This window comes from Ambystoma mexicanum, chromosome 1p (assembly GCF_040938575.1).
Source record: "Ambystoma mexicanum isolate Mex_15411 chromosome 1p, UKY_AmexF1_1, whole genome shotgun sequence".
NCBI classification, from domain to species: domain Eukaryota; kingdom Metazoa; phylum Chordata; class Amphibia; order Caudata; family Ambystomatidae; genus Ambystoma; species Ambystoma mexicanum.
The window spans coordinates 184500943-184520104 of record NC_090921.1 but is presented as its reverse complement, the minus strand read 5'-3'; the positions used below and the strand labels follow the sequence as shown (position 1 = coordinate 184520104).

Below are 19162 nucleotides of genomic sequence, written 5' to 3'. Positions count from 1 at the left end.
AGGCCCCGATGGCAACGAAGCAGGAGGCCTCGCCAAGGGACCGCTCCAGATTCAGCTGAAGGCAGATCCGATTCCTGGAGAAATCGCAGTTGGGGGGGCCCGCATAGTCAAGTGGCAGAAACGGAAAAAGGGTAAGGATCAAATTGCTGTTTTTATTGTTTTATTTATTAAAGATTCAGCCTGATGAGAGGAGGCGCCGGATCAGGCAGCCGAGCTTCTGCGCCACCTGCTGGTTCATAAGTTATGATATAGTACTTTTCCAAAGATTTATCTTTGCCTATGTGTATATAAAATAAACCATTCATTTTACATTACATAAGTGTATCAGTTTTGCTGTGGACCATATGTATGCTACAATTCCTTTGCACCAAACTACAGCCCTCTCACCCTTCTAAGATAAGCCTGACTGCTCTGTCATTGCTACCCAAATATCTCGAGTGGTACAGCCTTATAAGAGTGGAGTGTCTGTATTGCTTCAGGTATAGTTTTATAAAGCCCTTGGGTGGACTTTAGAAGCACTGTTCTTTTCTTTGGGCCTGCCCAACACTCGAAAAGAAAGAAGAGAGAATTTGCGTGATATTCACTATGTGGTGCATCTTGGAGACAGGGCGCACATGCAAAGCTGCTGTAACCCATGACAGAGCTCTTTTATCGTTACACCATCGATACCACGTACGTCTGAATTCAGCGAACCACAGTACCTATATGATCTTAAAGACCAAAACGGCGGTGTGTTAGAATGACTGTAATATTCCTGAGGTTCCTAACCATCAAAGTCGCAGCAGCACAGTTTAAGATTGTGGTGAAAGGACCCTTGATCAGCGAATGTTTTTGATGGGTACATTGGAATTTCCTTCATGATCAATGATGTCAATATATGATGCCGGTGGTGCTTCTTGCCTGCCAATGTACTTCATAGGTGTCGGCCAGAAGTGACAGTGTACTAGGTCCACCTAGGTGCCACGAAGCAACTATGTTTGTGGTTTGATGCCATATCAGTATCCAATAAACAAATAATAGTTCTTTGCATAATTTCCACCACACCTTAACTGGGAACAACGGAAGGGAGATGAGTGAATGATACTGAAACTGCAGAGAAAACGAGAACCAACAGTACCCTTAGGTACTTCACCTTCTCTGTGAAAACACCCTTAAACATCCTCATATTTGAAGCAGATAATATAGTAGATAATGTTCTAGCACTACTGCCTACCCAGAGCGCAGGTTCCTCCCTTTAGATTCTTGCCATCCAACTACATGGGGAGAAAATAGGTACAAGAAACCAGGTGGACCCCGGGCTACCATCTCTGTTCACTCCCCATGCGGAAAATCAAACAGAATATTCATTGTACAGCATCTGTAGAGATCCCTCAACCTACATGTGCGGCTCTTGAGAGAATGAGGTATGACTGGGACCTGTTGGTGCACTTGCATCATAATACTGATCGAATTTACTCTGCATTAAATGAGACTCATTGGCTGGCTGACTCTTCTGTGCTGATTATGGGGAATCACAACTTTATCGGCAATACAGCCTACCTTGAACTTGATCCTGGCCTTGAAAGACAACCAATATAATTCTTTCAAGATGGGCAATATATGGTTGAACATAATTGCCCCAGCCAATCTGGCAGAAGTATGGAAGACAGATATATAGCCATAAAGGCAGTGCACCCTCCCCCACCCCCAGTTTATCTGGGATATGACAAGGCAAATCAACTCGCTTTGTCAAGAGAGGATGAAAACCCATCTTAATCGGGATAGGAGGCCTACCAGAGAACAATCCAGAGCTAGTCCTTTCCCTAGGGAGGACATTGGCAGTTGAGGCATCCCATTTCCTTTTCCCACTTGTGCCAGCTTGGTGTTATGCAGTATCCATTTGTCTCACTCTATACCTCCTGTACAAAAATGCTCGCCAGACTCTCTTTATTTCTTGCAAAGCCAATAAGCATGCGCCCAAAGAAGGAAAGCACCTCTTGAGTTCTGCAGCTAGGTAGAAGAAACCTGGAACCAAAGCGATCTAAGCAACCCTCTAGCAGCCAACAGTATTATCTGTTCCCCACCAAGGGAACAAGAGAGACTGGCGTAGGCTATCCCATATTGTGTCAAGCACAACCAAACAATGTTCTCCAGCGCGATGGTGAGCTAAGACGCACAAAGCTCTCCAGCACCGGCGGCAAGTGAAACCCACAACGCTCCCTCCTGTCTGTGGCGAGAGAAGCCGCACAACAGTCTCCCAAGTCAGCAATGATTGGGGCTGTACAGTACCCTCCAGCTTTGGCGACGACGCACTTCAGCGAGAGGTTCTTGCCTGTAGGCCACCAAGGCCTTAATAATAGGGATGCAAGTCCCAAAATGTTTATACATAGCACAGGAACCAGCCTCCTAACATGAACAGCAACATTGCCTCAGGCCACCATTGTTCTTCCAGGGTGGACCCGCGGTACAAAAAGGGCCAGTTCTTAGCCCGCTATTTGATGATTCTGCTGACAATGTCACAACGCGGATGTGAAAGATGAGAATAGATTGGACACGGAGAGACAACCAATGGCAGCAAGAAGTGGGACAAAAAAGGAGGACACCACGCAGGAAGTTGTGGGTTGGTAAGTTGAGGTCACAGGAGGTGGAGGTGGTTGACCAAGAGACCAGCAGTAAGAAGAAAGGAGCAGGGGATTGTGGAGGCGATTTCTGGAGAAGTTTAGGCATTAGTTAGTGAGTACAGGTGGTACTTCGGTGTAAGTGTGCCTGATAGTGTGACGAGTGTGGATAGGCGATCTAGTGTAGGAGTGACTGTGAAATGTATGCAATTGAGTGCCGGAAATGTGACTTAGTAGAAGGTGGGTAGAGATGTAGTAGTAGCATGGAGGAGAGGTAGTAGTGTGAAGGAGAGAGTAAAAGCGTGGAGGAGAGAGTAGGATTGTAGAGAAGTGGGTAGTGAAGAGGAAGGTAAGAATAGCATCTAAGGGTGGAGGAGAGGCATAGAAGGTACAAGGGATATGAGAGGAGGAGATGGAGAAACTAAGGTGGGAGAAATTGGAGAAGGAATGTAGAGGGAGGTTAAGGGAGGGAGAGGAGAAAATGGGAGTGATTGAAGAAAGACCAAATCAAGCAGGTGTCTGCAAGGTATACTCCCATACCTCTTAGAACACTAACTTCCTGATAGGGATCGGGAAGCTAGGAAGTACCTGAGGGGTTCTAGTTAGATAAAACCACGTGCCTTTTTGACACCAATAATTATTTAGTCCATTAGCTTACTGAGGGTGTACCAGTCTCTATCCACTAACCATGCGTAGGGATGCCTGAGCTATGGAGGAGGGACTCTGAGACAATATAGAGATGGATGACCATAGGGCCCATTATAACTTGAATAAAACCCCTTGAGATTTGGAGTAGGTTCTAAGCCATCTGTGATATCGATTGGACCAATACATGTTCCAGAGTACGAATAATGTTCCTTCATGGATATTTGACCCTTCCAACCAAAACTGCAAAGATTTCACAATCAAAAAAAGTGTGGGGTTGGATTCCAAGATGGGCGCCGCAACTTAAGGACATGTATAAACGTCTCTACTCCACATTCGCTTTCGGAAGAGGCCGGTTTCCTCTTTATTGCAGGATTAATGTCTAAATCTCTTGGCTCTGGAATGCGGCAGTGAATCCAAGGAATTATATGGGCAAGACGCTTTGATTTGCAGAAAGTTGCACTTGGCAAGATAAGTAATGGTCCGTGCGCTGGCCTTCAGCGCACCGCGTGTGTAAGGGCGTGGCTCTGGACTCTTCTGCCGGCAAAACTTCCCCTTGTAACTGCAGGGGTCCTGGTTGGATGTCGGGCTGTGTGTTGCTCCTAAGAAGGGGGTTCTAGGTGGCTCTCACAAGTGCAGACCCGAACGGAATGCATTCCGATCTGCTTCCAATAACGCTGGTACCTGCGGCTGCAATTCTGGAGCAGGCTGCAACAGGCAGCCTTATTTATCACTGGCTGAGTTAACGTGGCCTGGGCTTTGATTAGACACAGACATATGCGCAGTGCAGCTGAGCTATAAGCCACATGGACGAGATACCAGCAAGGGTGAGGGGCGCAGTGTAAGAAACGGAGCAGGGACAGCTTGTGTGCTGCAACACGGCAGGGATCCCTATTGCTATGTTTTTCCATTTGGGTGTCTCCCTGTTGTATCTCTGCCGTTCTTCACTCCGATCAGGGAGGATGAGTTCTAATGTACAGATTAGGAGATGCCTAATTACAAAAGAAAAGCGGACGCGACATGCTGCATTTTAATATTTTTATTTTGCATTTTTTCCTCACATCTTCACTGGTTGGAGAATTCGGTAAAGATGTCGCAGTGATATATTTTTTCAGCGCTGACGTGCATAATAGTTAAGGGACACTAAACCTCTCTCTAATCTATATAGCTGTGCAGGCAGGTCCATCATTGAAATAGACTGGTTGAGGATGAGGTAATCTACTGCACTGTGCTTGGAGTGCGCTCAGGAGCTATCCCCAGAGTTTTACAGTCTGGTGAGGAGATAAGAGACAGAAAGGACACCACTGCAAAGGAGCCATGGAGCCTTTGAGCTTTGTATTCACCAACACACCCCTGTTGTTTCAAAATATAATGGTGGCAATAAAGTCATTTAGGTTTGCGCCCAGGGGGCAAGAAGTGTGCTAGTACCTGCGTGTGAAATATAGCAGCGAACACTGGTGCAGTGGTGATTTATCAGTGGCGCGACAAAAACAAGGGAGTACCACTTTTGTGAGAAATACACAATGTCCGTATTTTATTCCTAACCAGGTGGTTTAAACAAGTTGGGGGTAAAAAAATTGGGTACTCCCCTGTTTTTTGACGACGGGGATCAATCTTAAAATGGGAAGGGTATAGACGAGGACTAATGAGAATAAAAATATTGATTACCCTTCTCTTTATCCCTATTATTGTTCAATAGGTTAGTGCACTCCTTCCTATTTTTAATTTAGGTAGAGTAATATATCAAGTCTCCACACAGAGTTTTTTCTCAAAAAATATTCTAAATTTTAAACAGACTTGATCCACAATATATGGACTCTAGTCACATACTAACCCCACCTGTGCATAATTGTTTTACTGTGATTTTGATCATTTGATTTAATTTTATCTTTTTGCTTATTAATAAAATCGAGAAGATTTTTTGAGAAAAAAAGTCTGTGTGGAGACTTGATGTATTACTCTACATCTACACCAACCTATAATAATAGGGATAAAGAAAGGGGTAATCAATCTTTTTGTTCTCAATAGTCCTTAAACAAGTTGGTCCAGTATTGTTGAGCTAGCGGTACTCACTGTCACATGTTCTTAATCGAAGACACGGATGCATTGCAGCACTGTACGAATTTTGAAGATGGATTAGACAACAGCATTGCGCGTCTGTGTATAATACTCCCAATCTTTGCAGGATCTTATATGGTGGCACTTTCTATCTCATGCAGAGGGGAAAGAAAAAACAAATCTCTCATTGCCCCCTAGGGAGTTGCAAGGCATACAAACCTGCTGTTAAGGCTCTGGGTAGCAGCGGGCGTGGAGACACCCCCATAGTCCAGAGGGGTAATCTATCTTGCAGCGAAAAAATGACTCTCTGGAAGAAACCATGGCAGCGGTTAAAGGGGATTTCGCTGTAAGTTTTCAGGCGTTCAAAGAAATGTTCTCAGCCACCTTTCAAGCTCAGTTTACGTCTTTCTCAACGGAAATGAAGCAATCGCTCTCAGACTTCGGTAAAGATATTGCTACCTTTGCGAGCTAGGGTAACACGAAACCTTGAACTGCAATATGAAGATTTGGAGAATGGGTCCCGTTATTCAAACATAAGGGTGAGAAATCTGCCGGAAACTGTTCCAGACTCCCAGCTAAAAGATGCAATTACCCAGATCTTTGCAGACTTGATCCAGGTAGAAGAAAATCTTCAAGTATAAATAGATCGACTGAATAGGACGGCCCCGAAAAGGAGTGACTGAGGGCCCCGCCCATGTGATGTTCTAGCTGCGTGCACCTCATATCAACAAAAGGAACAGATTTTGAAATTGGCTCGAGAACAAAACACGATCACCTATAATGGGATGGAAATTCAGCTTTTTCAGGATCTATCCCAGATCACCCTCCAGAAAAGGCGCCAAATGCAAACAGTGGTTAGAGCATTACGGGAGCAGGGGATCAAGTACAGATGGACATTCCCATTTGGAATCCTTAGGGATTTGGAATCTCTATTTAGGACATGCACTGCGGGATCACATCCTGCGAAGCAGGAATGGCAGTGCTCCATATTGAAGATGAAGAAGGGGAAGGCGCAACAAAGTTAGACCTTGCTCGCAAACACCTGCAATCAAAAGCTTGGGAATGGTTGGTGGTGCTGTGTCGCACAAGAAAGCAGACACAACAACAAAAGGAGGATTGGAAGGCTTGCTTGAGAGGACCAACTTCGAAAGGAACTGATTAAGGGATAGCAAGAGTTGAAAACATATCGAACAGATGGGGTCAGAATATCTTTTGAACATGGAGGAAGGGATGTTGTAGTTCATGATGTAGTTAATTTTCAAATTATCTGTCAAAGGACAGAGGGGGGTACTATGATACCCCACACGTAGTCCTGGGGGTTTAGTGTGTACATTGCTGGGACCGGGTGCTACGGATTTCGTTAGGAAAAGCTTCCCTGTCAGATCAATGCTGGAGACAATGTGGTGAGATTGGGGTTTGGGGTCATGTCTGGTGGCATTGTCCGGTACTACCGGGTTACTGGGCAGAGATTGATAAGCATATGCAACAATTGGTTGACTTGTCGAAACCTAACTCTGTGAAGTCTAAGCTTTAGTTGATATTTGAATCTGTTATGAGAAGTAACTCAAAGCAAACTACATTTGTGGTGCTACAGTTGGCCGCCTTATTGCGGATTGAAAAAAAATGGAAATCCAAACATCCTCTGGTGGTTACGGAATGGTTTTATAGGATTTGAAACTATGTGCATTGGAATGGACCACCTATGCAATTCAGGGTGAACAGACAAAATTTTCCTTGGACTGGGCAGAGGTGCTTGAGTTTTTACAATCAGACTTTAATTTACAACACTGCCCCCAACGTCTGTGTATTCTTGATATCTGTTAATTATGTGTTTGTGTAAAAAATACCATGTATGGGCTCAGAGGGGGGACATCCAGCAACGGGGGAGGGGTTGGGTTTTCTTTTTGTTGTACAAGTTTGTTCAGGAAAAAATAAGGAAAGAACTAAATAAAAACAACATTTAATAAAAAAATGCATGGGGTTAATGCCATCTTTAGACGGTGTTGATGTGCACGCCCAGATGTTAGACTCCCATCCTTGTGAACCATAGAGCAAAGGAGTCTTGGAAGCATTCATATTTTGGCTAGTAACAGTCATACATGTTCCTAGATAGCTTCCAGACATCTCTTCCAACTACAGACTTCCTTAATCAATGACACTCTCAAATAAGGTTTGGTATCATCTGCCTACTGATGTATAGTTACCCAGAACCCCTGCTCCAAATCATCTAGTAACTTCATTCAATTATATGGTGGGCAGGATGGGCGCCGGGGGAGCTATGGGTTTTGCTTTCATCTCTGTGATCCTTATGCTCCACTAAGGACACTATGCTCTGCTTCTCAGGTGGACTTATAACGCAACTTATTAATTATTAAGGCTAAAATGTACACCAAAGTACTGGCCAAGAAGCTAGAAATGCTCACCAAGATAGTTGTCGAAGATGAGACAGGATTGATTGCATGGAGAAAGACCTCAGATATTTTACAGCACATTGTGAACCTCATAGATTTTAATCACAGACTGAAAATCCAAGTAGCATTTCATCTGCGAATAACTGGGTCAGTAGTGATGATGTATGCTGCACTGCCATGTAGAGTTTGGATCAATGGTAATCTTTCTTATCCTTCCTCCCTGCCTTTAGGCACTAGACAGCAGTGTCCATTCTCACCTCTTCTCTTTGCCTTGGCTGGGAAACCCTGGTCCAAGCAGTGAGAGAGAATGAGAATATCGATGTGATGCAATTTGATATAGGCATACAATATTGTGCTCTTCAAATGCAGTGTGCCCTTCCATGAATTCCTCCTCTATATATATCGATATATTCTCCATCTTCAGCTGATCACGGAAACATTAACCACTTCAGTCAATGTTTTTATTAAAATGTCTACTACAAAGCAATCAAGGTTTAAGAAGTGTGACGATCGTGATGCTAAAAGTCACTTACCGACCCGCACCACTCGTGTCTTTGATGTCTTGGCATCGAAAACAAAGTCGCTGATTGCAGGTGGTGTCAGTCGAGGACCCAGGAAATCACTTAAAGAAAGATCCTACAAATTGATCCTTGAGCTCGGCTTCAACATTAAGGTATGCACTGGAGTCGAGATCTGAATTTTTCAAATCTTTCCGGACAATTTATGATGATGATGGGGAGCAGATACCCTTTGGGGATGATTCCCCTTCAGGAAAGACAGTCGAAACTCTCTAAGGGATTTTTGTCAGAGGAGGCGAAAATAGCAGATATGGCGAATAACTTACAGAATGCAATTGGCCTTGATACATCCCTGGAACGCAAACTAATGCAGTGAAATCTGTACACTCAATGGGACGCCTCATATAGATGGTTCATGGCATCGGGGGTAAGCGCTAGGATGGATCCCACCTGTGAGACCGCTCACAGAGTATGACCTTATGGACATACTCAGCAAACGCCCACCTAAGGAACCAGTGCTGCCTTTTCAAGCAGCCCTGAAAGACTCTAGAAATTTGACAAAAAACATACTCTCTATCAGCAGTGAGCAAAACCTAATAAAAAAGTATAGCCCGGCATCTCCAGAATTTGTGCCAAAACATCTGAGCCTGGAAAGCCTTATGGTCCAAGCAGCAGGAGCAAAGTCGATCAGGTACTTCAGGGACAAAGTCGTATGCCCTTGCAAATTATACCAACACATTGTTGCCATTTATTTCAGAGGCAGCTGAACATATATCTGAAGGTGCAATGAGGGGTGCCTTTAATTGTTATAATGCGCTTGGATATGGAAGCATCGCCCCTCTTGTTTTTACTGACATACATTTTAGACTCAGCGATGGGGGTGGGGTCTGGCAAGCCTAGGTTTCTACAGTGATATCTTTTGTAGCTCGCTTGGATTTGATGGCAATGCATGTCTTCTAGGATTGACTATTACAATTCAGTTTACCTTGCTCTTCTAGAGTCAAGTTTAAGGCACTCTGTAGAAGGTATTAGTGGTGCCATCTGGTTTTCTTGGCAAATATACTAAATTGGGCAGTTCTTTATTTTGACATTCATCCTTTCACTCGTAAACCGTGGAAAATGTGAGCTTCTAATGGCTTGTGTCCTCCCACGGATTTCTCATGTTAGATATACTTGCGTCCTGCTTTGCAGTCTTCTCCATTTTTTCGACAGCTGGGGGGTGCTGTGCGGCATTGGTGTTAATGTCCTTAAACGGTTCCTATCCCCACATCCGGACAAGAGGTCGATGATGGTCTAAATAGCATGCACTGTACCTGTTGCCTCAGTTCCGTTTTACAGAAAGCTTTGGAACTGCATTCCTTTTGCCAAGGAAAATTGAATGTTTACTCTTCTTCTGTGAAAGGTTGAAAAACTGCCTCAACTACTACTAATTAATTTTGGTTTCACTATTGCAGGTTTGTCTTCTCTTAGAGCCAAGGATCAACGTTTGCGCTCAAAGAATTCCAATAAATAGAACATTTTATTGTTTGAGGGGACTTGCCTGTTGTGAAGAGCCAGTCACAAATTTAGGGAGACTTGGTGCTCCTTTCCCTTTTGTTCAGGTATAATAAAAATAGATTTTGGGTTGTTGTAGTTTACTCATACGCCAGATCCTAAAGTAGGTCTGGAAGTAGGATGCTGTACTGTCTGTGGTCTGAGCCTGTATATGTCAGTCATCCAGGTATGGTTAGATGTGTGGTCCCTCCTGCCTGAGGATGGGTCAACCCTGCCATCACCTTCTTAAAAAAAACCTTAGGCCAGAACCAACCAGAGTAGCACTCAGAAGTGGGTCTTCAAGGTAGTAAACTGTGGGAGTTTGTAGTGTAGAGGCCATATGGGTATGTACATCTGCACATCTTGGCTCACAGCCAGTCCACTGTCTTGTTAGTCTTGATTCCTTGTTATCCTGTCATGCTTCTGGAACGAACACTTGAGACAATTTGAAGGACTCTTTGGTGGTCATGTTCAACAGGATTGTGGCAGTGAACATATTTGCCTTTTCTTTATGAACTGACTGTCTTTTGGGATGTCACATAGATGGAGACCATAGAAAGACCTTTGTATAGTATGTTTGTAATTGTATACTTATGCTGCGAATGTAACCTAAGATATGTTTATGTATATTGATGCTGTGATTGTAACCTAAGATATGTGCCTAGATGCCTTAGGGCCACGTGCGCTATATAAATAAAAAAAATACAAATACAAAGGTCTCAGTTTGTCCTGTTCCTTGGCAATGAGTTTGGTGGTTTTGAGCAAGAAGCTATTTATTTGTTTTATATAGTGCAAAACATTTGGCGCCTAGAAACACTTGTGTACAGGTGCATTATAAATACCATATCATATCATAACAAGGTGCAAATGCATCATAGTGCTGTACAAAACTGTACATATACAATAAGATCAATACAATATAAAAACAATAACTACAATAAAAACAGTTAAGACACAGAAAAATCTTCACTACAAAGCAGCTCTGAAGAACTCTAGAACCCCCAGTGATCTTAAATTTGTCAGTCTAATAAGGACACATTTTTAATGTAATGGCTTTATATAGAATACATACTAATTGTAAAACAATCCTATCATTTAATGGTAACCAATTAAAAGTCTTTTACATAGGAGAAAAATTATCAAAATTCTTGGCTCCATAATGAAAAACACCTTTTCATGCATCCAAGGAAGATTGAGTAAGACTTACTCAAATAGAATTAGCAAAATCAATTGGAGATAAAACCAGAGACTGCACCAAAAAAAAGCTTTCACAGATTTCAAGGCCAAAAGATGAACATTTACAGATTTAACCTCTGCATTAATGTGTGGTATTAAGTATAAGTGGGGATCTAGAGTAAAGGCCAATGATTTTGCAATTGATGAACATTCAAAGGGGGCCTCTGTTTTGCTACCCTACATTCCCCATCGAACAATCTAAATGCATATCTTTTAATCACAGGCTTAGGGTTAGTTACACAGGATATGATGCTACGGGCCAAGGCATCAAACTCATACAAAACCTCAATCATAGTTCCCCGCCACACAGATGTTTTCGATGTGCCCCAGAGTAACACCATAGATCTGGTTTGGAATTGAGCTTCTCATGTGTTGCCCATTTCACTGTTCTGCAAGCATGTCCTGTTGCAGTTATACCCTGGGCATCATTGTTATCGGGATTGGCCAAAGGCTGATCCTGTTGAAATGAAAAAGATATTGTCCGGGGCCTGGGGTCACTCCTATGCTTTTCAATCACCTCACTATTCTTTACTGCCGTCCAATCTCTGGCTAAAATTAGGATATAATCGATGTAAGAGGAGCTATTTGGGCAAATGAATGTCTTATTAGCTGGTTGGTCCTTGGCATGCCTACCCATGCATACTCTCAATTCCAGGCCGTAGATGATTCAGGCTGTATCCATGACATTCCTGTGCATTTTTTTAGGAGGGTCAGCTACCAAAGGAGATATTTCCCAGGCCCAGTCTAGGTTATCCCATAACCCCTCTAGTTCCCTTAACGGTTCAAACTGGAGGTTAAGGTCACCAGCAAGTAAAATATGAGTGTTTTCTGTGTCGTACTCCTCCCAAGTGTAAACCATCTCATGAATTATATTTACTATGCCTAGCCATGTTTTAGCGCATGGCCTGTTGTGAACATTAATCAAAAGGTTGTGATGGCCATCAGATGTTGAAGATCTGCCAGATCTGTTGATCTTTGTACAACTTGCCAATTTCAGTTTGAGTCCACCCAGATCAACAAGCCACCACTGGGCCTGCCCATAGACCCTTTTGAGCAGGAGTTGAAAACATCTGATATCCCTATATATTAACTGCCTCCATAGCTAGGTTTCATGGAAGAAAATTATCCCGACACCCTGAATGAAATCACGCCTACTGGGGTCTGGCAAATGCTTAATGATGCCAGCGATATTCCATGAGTTAATTTTATAGAGTTCTGAAGGGACAGCAACCCATATGCCCTGGGTCAGTCAATCAACTCCCTCAAGGCCCTCCCCTACATTGGAGGGTACCACGTCCCTAATCCCGTTTACATTGGGTATCTGGTTTTTAGATGGCAGTTCAGTTGATGGAAATTCCCACCTGTCACCCTGGCCCCTTCTAGCCTGCATGAGGCTTCAACATCCGTGGGAAAGCTCTTGAAGTGATAAGGAGTCTTGTGGAGCGTCAGCCCGATATTCAATGGCAAGGAGCCCCTCAGCCAGATCTCTTAAGGAGAAAAAGATCTGGATGCAGTCATCCGTGCCATCGGACATTTTCATCCGCGTACACCTTAAAATATCCTCTCTGATGATAGAGACACATCCTTTGACAGACCTAATCCAATGGATACTCTTGTTTATCTGGGATTGCTGGTACTTAAATGCACCTAAGGCCACTCTGGCGACATTACACATGATTACTGAGGGCGCATCCCTTCTATGACCTATATTTAAGCGATGTGGGCCTGTTACACAGGAGGGTCATTACTAAATGACTGGTTCTGGAATGGCATGTGAGGTGTTAGTTGCATGCTGGTTAAGGGTGGCAGTGATTGGATTAGTCCAAGATGAAGAGGCTTGACTCCTCTTTGCCCTACTGTGCAAGAGGCCTGTACCATTGCTTTCTATGAGGCAAAGCCTGGTTGAATCTGTGGGGTCTGTGCAGGCTCTTGTGCCCTGATTAACAGGTACCCCGGTTCCAGCAGGCTCCGTTTGTCCATTATATGCACTTAGATTATTCATGGGGTGAGGGTGACTTGCTTCGCCCAATTGATCCACCTTGACCATGAACATAGCAATGATATCTTTTAATGACTTAATTCTGTTTCGTAATTCTGGATCGTCCTCACTAGTCTGGCAGGTACACTCTTGAGACGAAGCAACTTTGTCCTCATTTGACCCCTAGCTACAGGGTGTGCGTTAAATCTAGCTCTTATGGATTTGCAAATCCAAGCCTTATTGGATTTCTTTGCAGGGGTTCCCTTCTTTTTAGCTTTACTTGGCTGTACCACCATGTTGTTTTCTGAAGGGGAAACAGATGGGCTAATCACAATCAACTCCGCCGGGGTATCCTCTGTGGCCCTAACCTGTGGGGTACACCCAAACCCATTGGCCACCTCCTGTGCATTGGGTAGATCATTGATCTCTGTACCATTTTGGGGCTGTAGATCAATAATGTTCCTTGTTGTTGATGTGTATGCACCTGCATCATTGGCAATAATAATGGAATTTCCCCCCTCTAGGCTGGATCTTTTCCCCACCTTGTTAGGCAAGATTGTGTGCAGTACCCTTGACCTCCTGGCAATAGGAACCCAACCTTTGGTATAAGTCTGTACTACACAGGTTGGTAGTGTGGCTGGGCAGTCAGGCTTATCTCAAGAGGGGTCAATGTGAGCAGTAGGGTTTTTACACAGAGATTCACAGTGACAAGTATTTAAATAAACTCTTACACTCAAGGTATCTTGATTAAACAATATTTAATTTATTTAACAGTCAGTTCATAAGCCTTCTTCAGAAGGGAGCAATATATAAGTAACACAAAAAAAATCACTTCAAAATACACACTCTTAGTTTCTCTAAATTAGCAAATACCCATTTGGATTGGCACACAGCTGCTTCCTACACCCTAAGGTGACTTAAATAACTAGAACACTGTGGACATTAATATATCACTGATACATTTAGAGCAATACTGAGACCCTGTCCAAGAAAAAGGTATGGGAATAAAGGTATGGGAATAAAACAAAGGTTACACAAATATTCTTAAGCATGTAAGTACTATTTTAACCCCTAAGGCAAAGTAAGTTAACCCTTGCCTGGAGGAAAGGAAAGGTAAAGCACAAAGTCAAAGGTAAGAAGTCTCTTTCAGGGAGCCAGACCAGCCAATGTGAATTGAACAAAAGTCTAGTTGAGCTGAAGCACTTCTTGCAGGGAAGTAAATGTCTTGCAGATGTTTTAAATGTCTTTGTAAAAAAACAGAATCAAAGCAAAGCTGCAAGCAATTCAGCAAAAGCAACCAAGACAAGTCTCAACTCAGAACAATCAAGGCTACACAACAAGAGGTAAATTCCCTTAATTTTACAGTACCTTTGGTTCGAAGAAATTGGTTCCAGCTGGTTTCAGTTCCTGTGTAGGTCTAAAGATTCTGTTGTTCCTGGGCCTCAGTCATGGGGACAAGAGGGAGGACATCTGGGGACTACTGCATTACAAATTGAAGGTCAGCGGCAGCAATGGACAAAAAATGGCAAAAAAGAAGACCGGGGCCATTTGACGAAAATGGGCACCAATGGGTGTCTTTCTTCAGCTGCAATTGCAGTCCGTGGTAACAACCACTGCCACCAGCCATTAACTTTAGACATGGTAACATAAAAATGTTACATGAAAAACTAGGCAAAGGGGATACTAAGTAACTGTGTGCTGGGTCTAGAAAGTTACAAAATGTTAGTAAAGTAATTTCACTTCACTCCTCTTGGAAACAGTAGTTTCACCAAGAGAAGGTATTTAAACCTTTGGGAAATCTACGAGACTTCCCTGTGCCACTGCACGGAAGGTGCTGTGTGTCACAATGTAAAGATGATGCCTATGGAGTTTGTCAGACACCAAAGTCAAAAGAAACAGAGTCCAAATCACAAAAAATACAAGAGAGAGTAGGACAAAGGTCTCTCTCTCTCTCCAGGTGAGAAATTAAAAATCCTAAAGTCTAGCAAAAAGATCTGGAGGTCTCTAAGGTAGAAGGGGATTAGCACATTTCTGAGAATTCTCACTAACACTCGCCCCCCCCTCCCCGACTAATGGACAGGAGGATTTAATCCACTCCTGGTTGAATCGCCTTACTCCAGTCAGTCATTCTTTCTGGAGAGACCATCAGCATTTTGGTAATTACATCCTGACATGTGTTCTATGGTGAAATCAAACCCCTGAAGGCTGACTGACCAGCTTAACAATTTAGGATTCTCACCCATCATCTGCATTAACCATCTCAAGGGTTGGTGGTCTGTTTGAATTACAAAAGTAGATCCATAAAAGTATGGTCTAAAGACCGACAAAACGTTTACGTTCTATGGTTACCCACCTTGTTTCTCGGTCCTTCAGTTTTCTACTGATGAAGCAGACGGGGTGTTCCCTGCCTTTCTCATCCAGCTGACTCAGAACTGCACCTATTCCTGGGCGGGCACTGTTGCACGCATCACGAATGGCTGCCTGAAAGGAGAGCTCCGGCCCAAGAAAAATCCTGACCTAAATTGATCCTTCCAGGACTGATCCGGACACATTATATACTACAAAACTGGTAGAGGAAGACTTGAAGAGCGTGTCCTGAAAAAAACTGGAGACACACTTTGAAAGGCCGCAGAGAAATCGGGCCCGAAACTTGCAGCGAACCAGAGGCTCGAACGTGGCCGCCTAGCAGCTCCATGAGATGTCCACGGTGAGCCGGGGGGGGGGCAGAGACCAGCAGAAGGCTGAGTTGGGGGAAGGGTGCCATAGCCACAGCAAAGTACTGAGGCACTACAGGATGGCGGGAAAGACGAGTGCCCCCCCCCCCTGTGCGGTTCACCCGCGGCCGGCAACTCATCAGAGGATTGGAGGATGTCTGCAACAAGGAGCCGCCGCGACAAAAACAAAAAAGGACCGCGCAACACCCTAATACACCCGGCGTCGGAAGGGGGCGTCCAGAGGTGCTGACTGAGGGACAGACGACTGCACACAGCCACGGGACATGTGTACGTTTGGAAGGCGATATAAACGCTTTACAATCCGGATCTCCCCACCCAAACTCCCGCGACTGCCGTATCTGCACAGCAGCGTACAACACAAGCGGAAACCTGATCCGTGAGGCCGGGGCACTGCGGTGAGACAGATCACAGCACGGCGGCCACACCACAAGAGAAGACCCGGGACAGAGGCATGCAGGAGGAGCAGTCATCACCCCACGCCAAGTAAGTGAAACGCGACGGAGGCTCCTGCCAGGGAACACACGCCTTGTAAATAGCCTCAGTATACAATCCATAGAAGGAGACGCTTGGGAAGCCCACATGGTGGAGGCTATAAACGAGGACTGGGAACAAATAGCGATGCTGTGACTGTGGCTCACTGCAGCGTATAGTCATAGCCCACATAGATACCGCTGGTGAGATAAACAGGCAGATACTCTGTGAAAGCCCCATCATGAACTGCAACGTGTGGGGCAGCTGGCTATAACTGCAGTCTATCCAAGCATACAGTAAATATCATCAGGCATCCCCCAGCTGGGACACTGCTTCCCCCCCAGGCGATATTTCCACCTGTACAACTAAGAAGCGCGCAGAAGTGTGTTCTATCAAATCCTCAATAAGGCAACAACATATGCGGACTTGAAGGTGCGCCAGAGAAAGGAGCCAGGCCAACCCTAAATAGACGAGAAGTACACACTCTGAACCGGGTGGGAATACAGAGGAGAACGGCCCCTCCCTGGACAACATTAACGCCTGACACGGATACGTGGGAGAACACAGTCCACGCGCAAGTGAATAGCTGCGACACATGGGCCGTAACGAGAAGGGCACAGGAGGAATAAAAAACAGCCCAATGGACTCCTTTGCCAGCTCCCAGCCACATGGATCTGCCGGTGTGGCGCCACATACACCAGACAGCCAGGGGGAAGATCCTGTACACCCCATGGAAAACCGCCTGGCAACGCTGGTGCAGAGCGGATTCTTGGTGGTTAATGTCACTTTAGATGACATAGTTGCAACAATCGGATCTCTGAAGGCACGTGTGGAGAAGGAGAGCACGCGCATCATGGAGGCAGAAAACATGATAAGTACGAACAAAGACACGATCGCTCAACGTGGCCGCGACATAGCCCAACTAAAAATAGAGCTTCATACAACCCTGAACAAGTGCGAGGATCTCGAATCGAGATCACAGAGGAATAACATCCGGATTGTCGCGGTCTCTTAAACTTTCTGCAAGGGCCCCATGGAGAGACAAGTAGAAAACCTTCTGAAAATTTTCTAGGGAGCGGAATCCTTCTCAGACCACTTCCTCATCGAGAGGGCCGACTGCGCCCTTGCACCACCTCCGAGGCCAGGCATGCCGCCCGCACTATAATAGCACGTCTCCTTAACTATAGGGACAGAGATACAATACTCCGATTATCCAGAGAAAAAGGAACTCTACATTACGAGGAAAATAGTATACACATATACCCAGACTTTTCAGCTAATATCCAAACACAGAGAATGTCCTATGAGTTGGTCAAGAAACAGCTACGGATGCGCAATGTACCTTATGCCCTTATCTTCCCGGCTAAAATGACAATTCAGCGTGGGGGTAGAGCCCACTTCGAGAATCCTGTGGAGGTCATGGCATATGTGGAAGCCTCCATCCCATTGCCTCCCAGAGACCGAATGATCAATCAGACTGCTAGACCAAGACCAGGAGAGGAAAGATGAGACTCTGTGGATTGACGAAGACACGCTGTGTTCCCTCTTTAACACTGGTGGAGACATGCTAGAAAGGAGGGCCAAGACAAAAGATCATTGATAATCGGGCCGTGAGCCTCTGACGAGAACAGCTAGGTAGCTACAACCGTCGACCCTCAGGAAAGTTCCACTAGTTCAAGGGGATTCCCGAGGGAAAGGTTTCAAGAGTTACAGGGCAGCATCGTCAAGTTGGGGGAGATGATGCAGGGTGGGGGTTGATGCACCAAAGATTGATTAGCTATTTGAGCTGTATCTATGGGGCTTTGGGACCCAGTTGGAAGGGTCCTACAGCTTAAACCCTGTGGTCGCGCTACTGCACATGACACATTCTTAAGAACCATGAAGTTGAATGAGACAGTAATGCAACGCAGACATGGCACACGCCAGGGCGATGGTTAAGGGGCCGAGGCTAAAACTTCTTACATGGAATGTCCGAGGCCTCAACAAAAGAACTAAGTCAAATAAGGTGGGGGCCTATGTCACCAGGCACCACCCCCAGGTGGTTATGTTACAAGACACACATGCTCTCTGGAAGGTGAACAGAGTTCTTGCGGGGTTGGGGGCAAAAAAGATACTATACTGAGTACTCATCACAGGCAAGGGGAGTCCTCACCCTGATTCACCCCTCCATTGGTTTCTGATTCTGAAAAAACAAAATAGACCCCCAGGGTCGATATGTCATAGTGTGTGATAGTATTGCTGGAAAAGAGGTAGTGCTTGTAAACACGTATGGACCAAATATTGATGATCTCGATTTCTATATGAATGTGCTACACGAAATAGACCCCATAGAGAACGAGCAGATAGTGTGGGGGGGGGTGATTTTAACACAATTTTGGATATCGCCCTCGACCGCTCCACTGCCAAACTTCGAACTCCTACCAAAGCATCCGCCACAATAATACAAATCCTATCGCAAATGACTATGGTGGACGCCTGGAGAACGCTGCACCCACAAAAAAGGCAATACTCATTTTACTCCTCAGTGCATGACACCGAGTCCCGTATAGATTACTGACTGGTATCTGCGTCCCTCATGAACCAGACCAATAATTGTGAGATACCCCCTGCACCCTTTCAGACCACTCTCCTATCATTATAGACATAACCCTAGAAGATGTAAGGCCCCCGGCCAGGAGATGGAGGATGTCACCTGAGATCCTTAAAGACCCAGCAGTTGCAGATGCTTTACATATAGAGATAGAGCACTTCCTGGAAACTAATAGTGGGTCAGTTGACAAGAACTCAACCCTATGGGAAACCTTTAAGGTCTGGGTAAGGGGGAATCCTAATTTCTAAGTCCACAGGACTATTGAAGTCGGTCAGGACAGATCTGGCGGAGGTGGAGAAAGCCTGGAAGATCTAGAAGCATGTTACACAGCCACACGTGAGGAAAAACCCTTGCGGACATTAACAGTAACCTACAAGAGTTCAATAAACT

General features: G+C 44.8%; 1 protein-coding gene and 1 long non-coding RNA gene across 2 annotated transcripts in view; one reads left to right on the top strand and one right to left on the bottom strand.

Moving 5' to 3' along the window:
- The window catches only part of DNAH2 (dynein axonemal heavy chain 2), a 3498763-nt gene that overhangs the window by 957991 nt on the left and 2521610 nt on the right, over positions 1 to 19162 (top strand). The gene's annotated exons all lie outside the window — the stretch shown is intronic.
- Positions 1 to 19162, bottom strand: part of LOC138567786 (uncharacterized) — a 401922-nt gene that overhangs the window by 136931 nt on the left and 245829 nt on the right. The gene's annotated exons all lie outside the window — the stretch shown is intronic.